This window comes from Lolium perenne, chromosome 6 (assembly GCF_019359855.2).
Source record: "Lolium perenne isolate Kyuss_39 chromosome 6, Kyuss_2.0, whole genome shotgun sequence".
Classification (NCBI taxonomy): domain Eukaryota; kingdom Viridiplantae; phylum Streptophyta; class Magnoliopsida; order Poales; family Poaceae; genus Lolium; species Lolium perenne.
In genome coordinates, this window is record NC_067249.2 from 49,799,883 (window position 1) to 49,813,452 (window position 13,570).

General features: G+C 45.6%; 1 pseudogene; it reads right to left on the reverse strand.

Moving 5' to 3' along the window:
• Positions 1-385: 385 nt before the first annotated feature.
• On the reverse strand, positions 386-7,551 carry LOC127307925 (transcription termination factor MTERF8, chloroplastic-like; annotated as a pseudogene).
• Between the last annotated feature and the right edge of the window lie 6,019 nt (positions 7,552-13,570).

Sequence of the window (13,570 nt, forward strand, 5' to 3'; positions counted from 1 at the left end):
TTGTTCAGGCTCAGTTGAGCTGATGAATACAGCAGGCGACAGCAACATGTGTGTCACCTGATTACAGGAGTACAATCCATAGGACAATACAAGAAGGATTGCATAACTTGCAAAATTCAAAAGGGGCAAGCTAATTAATTAAGAGCTTCTTCTCTGAATAGGACTCCCACCGGCATCAGGTCATGAATATTAGTTACTGAAGAAAGCCACAGGGCATCATGAATGTGCATAGCATGGTCGAGTAGTCTTATTCCAGACGGACTGAAATCCGCCGTCTGCGCTGCCATATGACCTGAACCGAGGCTGATCCTCCTTCGGAATCACCTACATATAGTATTGCAAAGCCATATCTGCCATGTTTCTTCTCGCCACCTGGAAGAAGAAAGTTGGTACAAACTCAACAGCCAAATAGTTAGGTGCACTTCGAATAGAATAGATCTATCCATGTATTACTTCAAGGAAGAAAAAATATATTTCCATGTCATTTCAAGAAACAGAATAGCCTTCTGCTTTGGAGCACTGTTGTTCGTTTCATCCTTTACAGATATCAGCAGAGATATGTTTAGCCGTTTAACTAAACCTGCATCAATGTTGCACAGAAAAATTAATACTACAATGGAGCAAGTGGAGGCCGCAACTGATCAATTCTCCTATCGCGAGTGTGAGCCAATGGACATGAGGAAGAACCAAAAGTGTACAATGGTAAAAGAATCCTATTATACACATTGTTAAAACACCTACAGTACTTCTTTACACAGAAATTCAAAAGTTCACGTGGACAAACATTGATGGGTGTCCAAGAATATACATGTTCTCAGTACCCATCGAGCTGCAGGATTCGCATTAGAAGATTTGCTGCAAACACAATTTTTTTTAACTTACTGTAACACTTCAATCGGTGGACAGGGTGGAAATCACGCACACTACAAATTTAGGTCCCGTAGATGGTTAAAATGACAGTTCAGAAAAAACACTACAAGGTGTCAAATACAGGATGTGTAATCTGCCCTAAGATGATTGCAAATTGGCAGCTTGTGAAGAAGAAAAATGAAACTTTTCAAATATGATGCATGTAGGCTGTAGCCCTCATTTCTGTATTGATTTCTTAATATTGACATGAAAAGCTTCACCATTTTTATCAATTGCAGGGACAGCTGAGATATGGTAATTTTATGACGTGCTAATGAAAACAGAAATGTGTGTTCAAATCAACTACCGATTAAATTAAAAAATAAAGCATTTCTAATGCAGCGAAGAATCGCCTGATTGCAATCCAAAAATGTGTGTCAACATCACAAGAGGATGAACAAGTTCATAACCGTGCCATGATTTCTTCTCTACTGAATGATGACATGGACATATGAGAATCAAGGAATGAAAGTAAGAGTTACATAAGGAGTTTGAAACTTGCACAAGCGAAAATTTATGTCACGCCATACATGGTTTCAGAATTTCATGGCTGTTGTTGGTTCATGCAAATCTGAATCTAGTCGGCACTTGGCCTCCGCAAGCTGTTGCATAGTCTTGAGCAAGGTGCGGTGCAGCTTCCTTGTGTGTGAAAACAGTAAGGGTAGGTAATGTTTGGTAGGGTAGACCTTGCCTCATACCGGGCGGCCAGGTAGCTTTATATATTGGTACAAGGGGTACAAAGGGTACAGTACAGAATACAAGGTATGACCGTATGTACGTATACAGTTATGTTAGGACTATACATTTAGTTTATCACCCTCCCTCAATCTCAGCCGAGCTATGAAGGTTGAGATTGCGCCTACACAACTGAAATAATGGCAGTGGTAAAGGCTTGGTAAAGATATCAGCAAGTTGATCTTTGGAGGAGATAAACTTAATTTGGAGCAACTTCCGAGCAACCCGTTCACGAACAAAGTGATGATCCACCTCGATATGCTTCGTACGTGCATGAAAAAACGGGTTTGAAGAGAGATATGTTGCACCAATATTATCACACCAAAGTATTGGCAGACGAGTCTGTGGGACACCAAGTTCACCAAGTAGTGCTTGTACCCAAATAAGCTCAGCCGTGGCATTAGCAAGAGCCTTGTACTCAGACTCCGTACTCGAACGAGAGACAGTAGCTTGCTTCCTAGCACTCCAAGCAATGAGATTGCCACCATAGAAGATAGCATGACCCCCCGTTGATCGACGATCATCAGCATCGCCAGCCCAATCAGCATCAGAAAAGGCAGACAAAAGATCAGGAGACATAGTAGGACGTCTCAACTGTAAGCCATCAGATAAGGTAGCCTGAACATAGCGTAAGATGCGCTTAACTGCTGACCAATGGGTACTCCGAGGGGCATGAAGATATTGACACACCTTATTCACCGAGAAAGACAAGTCCGGTCTTGTCATGGTGAGATGCTGTAGACCGCCCACAATGCTGCGATACTTACTAGACTCCTCAGGAGAGAGAAGAATACCATCCATGGAGGACAACTTCTCAGAAGAAACCATGGGTGTAGGGGCTGGACCACACTTCAAGAGGCCAGCACGGCGCAGCAGCTCGGAGGCATATTTGCGCTGAGTGAGAACTAGGGAACCATCAGAAAACTGAACTTCTATGCCAAGAAAATAATTGAGTCTTCCAAGATCCTTCAGAGCAAAAGAACTGCGCAACTGATGAAGAAGGCGATCAACAGCAACTGCAGAAGAACTGACAACAATAATGTCATCCACATAAACCAGGAGGTAGAGTGTAATATCAGGACGCCTCAGGATGAACAGGGATGTATCAGCTGTGGAGGATGTGAAGCCAAGACCACCAAGAACAGTGGTGAGACGCGCATGCCATGCCCTTGGAGCTTGCTTCAACCCATAAAGTGCCTTATCAAGACGACATAGATGGTGAGGCTTACTAGGATCTGCAAAACCAGGAGGTTGACGCATATAAACTTCCTCCTCAAGAATTCCATGTAGGAATGCATTCTGTATGTCCAGCTGACGAAGATGCCACCCATGGGTAAGAGCCAGAGATAATAGCAGGCGAATGGTAGTAGGCTTGACAACTGGACTAAATGTATCTTCATAGTCGAGCCCATAACGTTGCTTGAACCCCTTGGCGACAAGACGTGCTTTGTACCGTTCAATAGAACCATCAGCCTTGTGCTTAATTTTGAACACCCACTTAGAGTCAATAATGTTGACACCTGAAACTGGGGGAACAAGCCTCCATGTCTTGTTAGTTTGAAGAGCTGAAAACTCGGCTTCCATGGCCAAACGCCAATGAGGACAAGCCATAGCTAGACGATAATCAGTAGGTTCTGCAGTAGTGAGATCAGCAAGATGTGCCTGACGAGAAACAGACCAGGCAATAGTACCATCTGTACGGTTCTTGGGATTACGTATGCCACGCTGAAGGCGTGTAGTAACTCCTTGTTGAGCAGGGGCTTGCACAGGAATGGCCGCAGGCTGCGTCGGTGAGGCTACCGGCAGCACAGAGGAACTGGACTCAGCGCCAGGAGAGGCAGTGGCTGCTCCAGGCGAGGCAGATGAGCTGCCACGAACTGGGCCGCAAGCGCGCGAGCGTGGAGGCGTGACGAAGCCGTCCAGGCTAGGCGACGTGTGCGGTCCTGCATGGGGGTGTAGCGGACCGCCATGCAGATCGTCGTCGAGTGCGACGTGAGCGTCGTCCGTAGTGGGAGCTGGAGGATCGAGCAATTCCAGGCGTGCGCCACGGTGCTTCCCTGCATCATGATTAGCTAAGAGCAAAGGTGTATATGCTACATCATCAAATTGGTCAGGAGTGAGAGGAATAGTGGAAGAAATTGGTGAAGTGGTAGTGGCTGGGAGTTGGGAGAAAGGAAACACATTTTCGTCGAAGATGACATCACGGGAGATATACATGCGATTGGTAGGAACATGAAGGCATTTATAGCCTTTGTGTATAGAGCTGTAACCAAGGAAGACACATTTTTTGGAGCGAAATTCGAGTTTGTGTTTGTTATAAGGGCGAAGGTGTGGCCAACATGCACAGCCGAAAACTTTGAGAAAAGTATAATCAGGTATTTCTCCTAAGAGTCGTTCTACAGGAGTTTGCATATTAATAACGCGACTAGGAAGACGGTTAATAAGAAAGCATGCGGTGGAGAAAGCATCACTCCAAAAACGGTATGGAACAGAGGCATGTGCAAGAAGTGTCAACCCTGTTTCAACTATATGTCGATGTTTTCGCTCAGCAGTGCCATTTTGTTGGTGTGTATGTGGACAAGATACTCGATGTGAGATACCAATGTCCTGGAAGAACTTGTTCAGTCTATGATATTCACCACCCCAATCAGTTTGAACATGTATTATCTTTCGACCCAAGAGACGTTCAACATGTTGTTGAAACTGAAGAAATATGTGGAATACATCAGATTTATGTTTAAGAAGATAAAGCCATGTAAAACGACTATAAGCATCAACAAAGTTAACATAATATGAATGTCCACTAACAGAAGTTTGAGCAGGACCCCAAACATCAGAAAAAATAATCTCAAGTGGTGATGTAGTAACACGAGTAGAAAGGGAAAATGGCAACTGGTGACTTTTGCCTTGCTGACAAGCATCACAAATTACATCTTTATTAACTGACTCGGAAGGAAGTTCATGACGATGCAACACATGCTGAACAATCTGAGTAGCTGGATGACCTAAACGCGAGTGCCACCTCGAACGGGACACCTTGACACTGCTGAAGACATGCTTGTATGCAGAAGACACATCAAGACTATAGAGACCTCCACGGCAGCCCCCTCTAAGAAGAACCTCCCTCGTGATGCGGTCCTTAACAAGAAAAAACCAAGGATGAAATTCAAAGAAAACATTATTGTCGAGAGAGAATTTCTTAACGGATAAAAGGTTGCGAGTGACTGATGGCACGTGGAGGACATTGTTTAGGTGAAGTGGATGTGATGATGTAGGAAGAGTAGATTGACCAATATGAGTAATGCGCATACCTGCTCCATTAGCCGTGTGAACATGGTCCTTGCCATTGTATTGTTCTCTGGTATGAAGCTTGTCGAGCTCGTTGGTGAGGTGATCCGTTGCGCCGGTGTCCGCATACCAGCTAGGATCCACGGGGAAGGACGAGGTAGACCCGTGGTGAGTAGTCACAGAGAATGCAGCAATCTGCTTCTCCATATAGCGCCCATCATTCCCGTGGCCAAGATACTTGCGATCGAACCGCTTGAAGCAGCAGGAGGCAACGTGCCCCAACTTGGTGCATATTTGACACTGAGGACGGTTGCCGGAGCCACCGCCAGTCGGAGCGCCACCAGTATAGCCAGAGGTAGGGTTTTGTGGCGACGGGGTAAAACCAGACTTGGGGTAGATGGGCTTCCCTTGTTGTCGAGGATCAGGTTTGTAGGTCTGCTGATAGCTGGGTTTGCTGCCTTGAGGCGAGGTTTTGGAACCTGCATAGTTGGCAGACATCCGCATATCGGTGTGAACCTCAGCCTTCCTCTCCTCCATGCGCTGCTCCGTTGCCAACATCTGAGCATATACATCACGGAGTGGCATGGGATCCGTCAGAGCTCGCGCAGAAACCAACTGCACAAGGGAGTCGTATTCTTCACCCAGGCCTTGCATCAGATATCCAGTAAATTCAGACGTGCTGAGAGGTTGCCCAATGGACATCAATGAATCAGCCAAGGACTTCACCGTGTTGTAGTATGTGGTGATTGACTTGTCCAGCTTCTTGCACTTCTGAAGAGCGCCACGGATCTGCATAGATCGGGCTGTTGTCTGTGAGGAAAAACTCGTCTCAAGGGTGTTCCAGGCATCTGCAGAAGATGTGGCGAAGAGGATGAGCCCCTGGATCTCTTCAGTTGAAGTGGACATGATGGCTGAAAGTATAGCTGCATCCTGCTGATGCCAGGCAGTAAATTCCGGGTTGTACATCACCGGAGGAGCCGTGCTGTCAGTAGCATGCGCCGGATTTGGAGTTGACTCAGACGGGCACGGAAACGTTCCGTCGACGAAGCCGGTCAGGAGATGGCTGCGAAGGATCATCGTGACCTGGGCCTTCCAGTACAGATAGTTTCCAGGGTGGAGGCGATTTGTGATCATCGGGGCGAAGTTGAAGGGCCCCGACGAGCCACCACCTGACGAGGATGATCCACCGCCAAAGTTGAGGGTAGGGTTGGACAGCCTGGAGGCAGTCGACTTGGAGCTGTCCGAAGACATAGACGACGACGATGAGGAAGTCACCATCGCGTGCAGCGGAGAAGGTGCCGAGCGGATCCGATCTAGGTTACGCCGCCGGCTCTGATACCATGAAAACAGTAAGGGTAGGTAATGTTTGGTAGGGTAGACCTTGCCTCATACCGGGCGGCCAGGTAGCTTTATATATTGGTACAAGGGGTACAAAGGGTACAGTACAGAATACAAGGTATGACCGTATGTACGTATACAGTTATGTTAGGACTATACATTTAGTTTATCAGTGTGGGCATATGTACCTGTCCACAAACACCTTCTCGGTCACAATGACTGCTGAGAAGTAGCTCCGCTCCCGCTGTAGCAATCCATTCTCCTTAAGAAACTTTAGAACATAATATCGGGGTCTGAGCCGGCCCTCCAAGCTATAAGAGAGTATTGCTGGGCGATGAGCAATGTAGGCGGGTTCCAACCCCACCTCAGACATGAGGAAGTCAGACCTTCCTTGCAGCGTTGCTTTGGACCTTGTCAGCACAAGCGGAGCCCTAGACACGGCGATGGCCACCTCAGCATCAGACCAGTTAAACGTCTTCTTCAAGTAGTCTAGTTTGGCGGCGAGAGTGTCCTCGGTGTCAAATGCAAGAGCGTGCAGGGCGTGCCTCAACATGGGAGAGGCACGAGGCACACCTAAACGCTCGGCGCAAGCCACAGTCGCCCGGACACGGTCCAGATTGTTGGTGAGCATACTCGGCGCAGCTATGCTCAGCTTGGCAATATCGCAATCATGTAGACCGCACAATCCGCAGGAACGTGACGTTGGGTTTCACTGTCCTCTCGAGGTTATATCCGAGGAGACTATTGTTGAACTTCAAGGCTCGAAGGAGGTTGTGGAAGGAGCCGAAGATGGGCAGGTAGTAGTTGAGGTAGGAGACGATGGATCTGCAGCGGATTCTGTCGCGGGCGACCAGGACGAGGCGCGCGACACCGAGACCGGCGAGCCCGGTGACGACGGGCGCCAGGGTTTTGTCCACGGCGGAGCAGAGTAGCTTGGGGTCCTTGGCGACGACGGCAGAGACGTCGCCGGTGGAGAGGCCGAGGCCGGCGAGGAAGGAGAGGACGGCGTCGGGATTGGTGGGGGACTTGAGGTGGGAGATCTTGGCGGAGGCCTTGATTGCCTGCGCCCGGGTGAGGCCGCATCGATCGACGAGGTACTCCTCCACATTGAGTCCAGGGCTTGGGGAAACGGCGGAGAGGAGGCGGTGGAGATGGGAGATGGGAGAGGCGGAGGGAGACGAGAGGAGGCGGGTAAAGATGCTGCGCCGCAGCCGAAGCATGGCGGCGCCGCCCCCCGCCGGTGGCGAGTGAATGGGGAACGGAGGTGCGAGACAGCGAGAGCGAGAGCGAGAGTGGTAGACACGACTCGTGTCAACAGAAAATCCCCACGGGGCCTGACCTGATCCTGAGTTTTAGGCCCAATTGCCGGACTACTCAGAAATGTTGGAAATAGGAAAGAGGGCCCGAAACCTAACTGGGCCGGGTTTGGGCATGAAATTTATGCCCAATGATTGAGGCTGGGCCTTGATTTTCTGTACCAAGCTTTGTTAGGCCCGGCCTAAAGGATGTTCAAGTATACCAAGTGCCTCTCACGCTTCAGTATCAAATAGGACTACTCCAATTAACTCATGTGAATGAATTGGTTCATCCAAGCACGGGTCAATGGGATAAAGTGATGGTTAGAAATATTTTTTGGCCATGCTTATATTGCAAATGCCATTGTCGGATGGGATAGAGGACTTCGTGGCGTGGCGCTACTCTAACTTGGGTATTTTTTCGGTGAGATCTACTTATCATGTTAGAATGGGACCGTTGAGAACAAATGGAGTTGGCTCATGTGAACTCAACTTGGTATGGTCAAAGCTATGAAAACTTAGGATTCCATCAAAGATTAAAATATTTATCTCAAAGACACTACATAGTACTTTGCCATGTCGGTTCATCTTAGCAAACAAACACATTAAAGTGGATGCGCAATGTCTTATATGCATTTCCGACATGCATTGTTTATTTGTGAAAGAGCCATGGTGGCCCACCGAAACCTTATAGAAACCTCCGGTCAAACACCGAAACTTTCCAAAAACACAAAAAGTGATTTCCCATATATGAATCTTATTCTCTGGACTATTCCTGAATCCTATCCAAGACTCCGAACAACATTCGGTTTCTAACTCACATTCCAAATCTACCCTAAGCGACGTCGAACCTTAAGTGTGTCATCCTACGGTTCACGAACGATGCAGACACCTCTCAGATCAATAACCAATAGCGGGACCTGGAGATTCATAATGGCTCCTACACATTCAACGTTGACCTCCTGATCGAAAGAACCATAAGCATTCGTTACCGAATCCCTTTGTCTCGTGATACTTTACTTATCCGAGATTTGATCATTGATATCTCCATACCTAGTTCAATCTCGTTACTGATAAGAACTTTGTACTCTTTCCATGATACGACATACCTTGTGACATAGTCACATGCTTGCAAGCTAATTGGGTGCCATCCCACTGATGCATGTAAAATGCATGCATGAACTTTGTAGTTTGTTGACATATATTCCCACATATTTGCAACATATATGATGTTATATCCATGCTTTATATTGATTTTTGGGGATTTAACAATGATCTCCTTTATTTGGGTTATAATCGTACATGACAGGAAAACGCTGTTTTGTGTACTTTTAACTTTTAGGGACCTAAACGAAGTCAAATTGACCAAGGATTTCGGGGGTGCTAATATTTCATCAAGAGAAGGATCTGGAGCGCTTGGATGTCACCAGTTGGGCCAGGAGGGACAAACGGCCCCTGGTGGCGCGCCTAGCCAGGGAGGGCGCGCCACTAGATCTATTTCCCTCCTTGACCGTCTGATTCTCTAGATTCTTTCTCCCATGGATTTTGTCTGACCTAAAAACCCATATATAAAGGACTTCCCGAGGCTTCCTCGAGGAGAGTACCGTAGAAACACCGAAACACCAAAACAAATCTAGAACCAGCGAAGATTGGAGGGGGGAAACTCCACCGGAGGGATCTCCACCTTCTCCAACATTTCCACTATCATCACCATGATGAAGAGGGAGTAGTCCACCTCTTAACTTATGAGTTTGTCGCGGTATCTTGATCTATTTCTCTCTTGTTCTTCATAGACCATATGAGCTACACAACATGACTATGGTCATATATGTAATTCATATGTGATGGATCTTTATTCAATGATATTGATATATGAGATTAGAACCTATTATGTGTAAGATGTATTGATAGATGCATATCATGTACCCAATCCTTAAGTACTTGTTCTGATCCAACTTGTATGCAAGAACATGTGTGGGGAGAAGTGTGTATTAGATGGAGTGGCATTTACTTTTCTTTTGCTGCCTCATTAGAGATAAAGTGACTACATGTGATATAATTATCATGTGACATTCTAATAATTTTACCTTTCTTTTGCTGCCTCATTAGAGATAAAGTGACTACTATGGTATTTACCTTTCTTTTGCTGCCTCATTAGAGATAAAGTGACTACATGTGCTATAAATATCATGTGACATTATAATAATTTTGTTTGTTCAAGGTAGCATATTTGATATTCAAACATTATGTCAAAATACTAGCTTAAGGCTATACTCTGTTGATTCTTAATTCAAGATTGCTTGGAGTTTTCCCTTTCTTGAAGAGTATAAGAGAGATGTGTTGCATCATCTCTATGTTAGAATGTAATGCCTATATAAATGCTTATCAAACACACGTTGAAGTTGCACCAATATTATGTCATTGATGAATTGTTAGTGTCAACTACATCTTAAAGGAGAGTAGACAAGTGAACCCATGAACTCCGATCCATTTTAAATCACTAGAAACACCTTTCCAACACTATTACCTTACTTTATATTTACCACTATTATTTAATCCAAAAATACCAAAAAATACTTTCTCTACATACACACACACACAAAACCCAAATACCACTAGCCTTTATTTGTTTTTATCTAGTTTACTTAGGTTGTCTACTTTACTTTACTTTTATACTTGTATTTTCTATTACTAATACGAAACCTTGTGCTAGAAAACCACACGGTGGAGTTGGGGAAACAAGACAAGAACTTTATTTTGCAGGTTGCTCGAAGAGGAGATGAATAATTCAGCTTCTAAGCTAATTCTCCGAGAGTTTGATATAAACCCTCGAGTCACCCTTGTGGGAAAAAGACGCGTGCTACCCCACTCCGCACAGGGAGTCCCAACGAGTTGGTCCACACAGAGTTGTTGCCATCACCCACCGAGAGGGCCCAAGTATATCTCTCCGTCATTTGGATGGAAAAATCCCATTCTTGATCCATGATCTTCAATTCTCACTTTCAGGTACCCAGTGCCACCTTTATAACCACCCAGTTACGAAGTGGTTTTTTTATGTCATCAAAACATTCCTCCGATGGGAGAGATGAGACCTCCGTGTCTCACACCCCTACTAGTCATAAAGAAATCACTATTCTCATCATTTATTCTAACTCCCACATAACCATTATCTAAGAGGCTTTTAATAATACCCATGTTATACTATCTTGGAAAGACACTTTGTTATCTCGCACCTTGCACCAGGTCACTTCAAAATTTATATGTGGTCAACAGGTACTCAATAATACACGATGATAGTAGAAAAAAAATATCAAATGTCGACTACATAGAAAAGAAGACAAATCAAGGAGTACTTCCGTAACTTGTGGCTCCCATTTTAAAATCAAGGAGTACTTCCGTCACTTGTGGCTCCCATTTTAAAATCAGCATGCACATTGTTTCAGATTTCTTAATTCTTAAGGTTTCAGTAATGATTTGCTAAGCATGTTTGATGTCTATAAGCGTGTGTTAACCTTCTATGTCTTATAAGAAAATCATGAATTGATTTCCTGCTTTGTTATATGTTGAAATCCATTTCAAGATGTGTACATCCTTATTTGAAGCTAATTTCAGAACATTAAACGGCACAATGTACACTTGCAGGTTCACATTAATCATATGGAACGTTTCTTTATGCTACCGTGTAGCTATGAAATACTGTACCTCAGTTCCTTGATATAAATGTTTTGGCAGTTCAAAATGAACTGCGAAAACGTCTTATATTTGGGAACGGAGCGATTCAAGGACACCAGAGTACTTTTATTGTATCTAGACCGAACAGCCAGATAAGTTCTCCGACTTCGGTGAGACAATCGAGCGCATCATAGTACTCAGGTCATCTGCAGGATCTGTCGGATCGCCTCCTATCGGATAAGTCCAATACGGTTTAGGCACTGGCCATCCGTCAGGATGTGACTTAAGAAAAGTTAGAAAAAAGTGAATTCATGCAAGAAAGTACGGCACAGATAGTTACGAGAAGTGCTGGAAAGGACACCTGTTTGGAGTACGGTCGGTATTTTCTGCAGAAATGGTGCTACAAATACACACCGAGGAATAGTTTTAACATCCAAGATAACTGCTATACAACGCATCCAAAAGTTGCAGACATACCTTGTCTCAAAATTCCTGAGGCATTCAAGAATTATGTCCCTAGGTAGGAATGGAGTTACTTCCTCGTCATAAAAGTTCATACCGACGAAATACCCATCAGAATCAACAAGAGGCCCTCCGATCCCAACCTAGCACAAAAACAAAGTGACAGTGAACAAGAATTATTCCTGAAAAAAGATGACAGCTGAGTTCATGGCACGTTGTTTGTTTGGAAGGTGCACTTCAATATATCTGTAACGGTAAAGTTATACCTAGGCAATAGTATCTTAAATCAGCAAAGTAGAAGGACTTAGTAGCACCAACCCTCAAGTTATCATCAATCTTATTTTCATCATCAGAAGATCTGACCAGGCTTGCTGATGTCAGAATACTCGTGTATAGATTGCACTCTATAGCTATGCCGGTGCATACAGATAACCTTGTTTCTCCTTTACACATACCATAATAATATTTCAGATCGTAGCTGTGATCAAATCAAATGAGGAACTGAAATGATCATTTTAATTATAGTAATTTACCATTAGAGGAAGAGAGATGGGGATTTTGACCAAAGGCATACGTGACGTGCGCACGCGCATGCACATCCGCGACCGAAACGTCGCGGGTCCCTCGGCGCCAGCCACCTCTCAGCTCCTGCGTGCTGACCGAAACAACGCGCGCGTCGCTCGAGGGAAGGAGGGAAGGGATGCGTCCATCATTAATTATCCGCCCGCCGCGTCGCTGTTTGGCTCACCTCCTGCGTGCGTGCGTGCGACCGAGACGTGCTGGCCGAGCTTTCCTCCTGGATTTTGCCAGCGCGCCGCAACACCTCGATCCGTGGTAATTAAGCGCGCGGTGGGACCCAAACGTCTCGCGCGTGAGACGCACCCGTCCCGCGATCGACCTGCCTGCCCCGCCCGCCTCTTCTTTTTGGAGTATATTTTTTATACAGTATTTTGTTCAACGGTGCTCTCGCGCGCGCGTGAGACCGACACTAAACCCAACAGCAACCACCTCACGTGCACATGCACCGGCCATGCATCACGTACAGTAGCTGATCGATCGATGCCATGCATGTACGTACGCTCTCCCATCGACTTACGGCCTCCACAAAGGTATATATCCACCTACCTCTCCGATCAAAATTACTCAACAGCAACAATCTCACGTGCACATACGACGTGCACCAGCCATGCATCAGGTACATCAGCTGATTAATTTCACCGCACACCAAATTAGCTAGCTACCTACCTTTTCTGCTCATTGCGGAACTCGCACGATCGATCGGCATTTCGAACTATATATATATATATATATGCTAGCTAGCACAATCAACACGTCACAACAATCAGTACGTGAGCAACCTTTAAACAACATGGACGAAATTAGCTTGGCTCGCGACTACTGCGGTATGTTCAAGTCCAGGTGTGGGTTCTCAAATTTGGCGGAATAGTTTATTAAGGATATGGCCGAATTCTACCGAATTTTCACTTTCCCAAAACTCATTGTGTTTTTTTTTCTTGCGTACTAGCTAGTGCCATTTTGGCGTGACGAATCAAATAAAATTTAAGTACTAGAACCCCGCGTACTAAGTTAGGAGATGGCCATTCTCCAGCTATCCTTACACCGCTCAGATTTACGGTTGCCATGCCAGGTTCGACGTCAAGAAGATATGGTCTACTCATGCGGAGCCCAACTACAAATTGTTCGGTTCACTGGCCCTCCAAGAGAAGCTTCTGACCGCGGGCATGCTTGCTATCATGGGATGTGCCCACGATCACTCATGTCCTATGTGCCTTCGTGCGCCTCAAACGGATGTGTGAGCACCTCTCCGACAATGATGTCACCCCCGACCTTCTCCTCACCTCCCCCTCGAT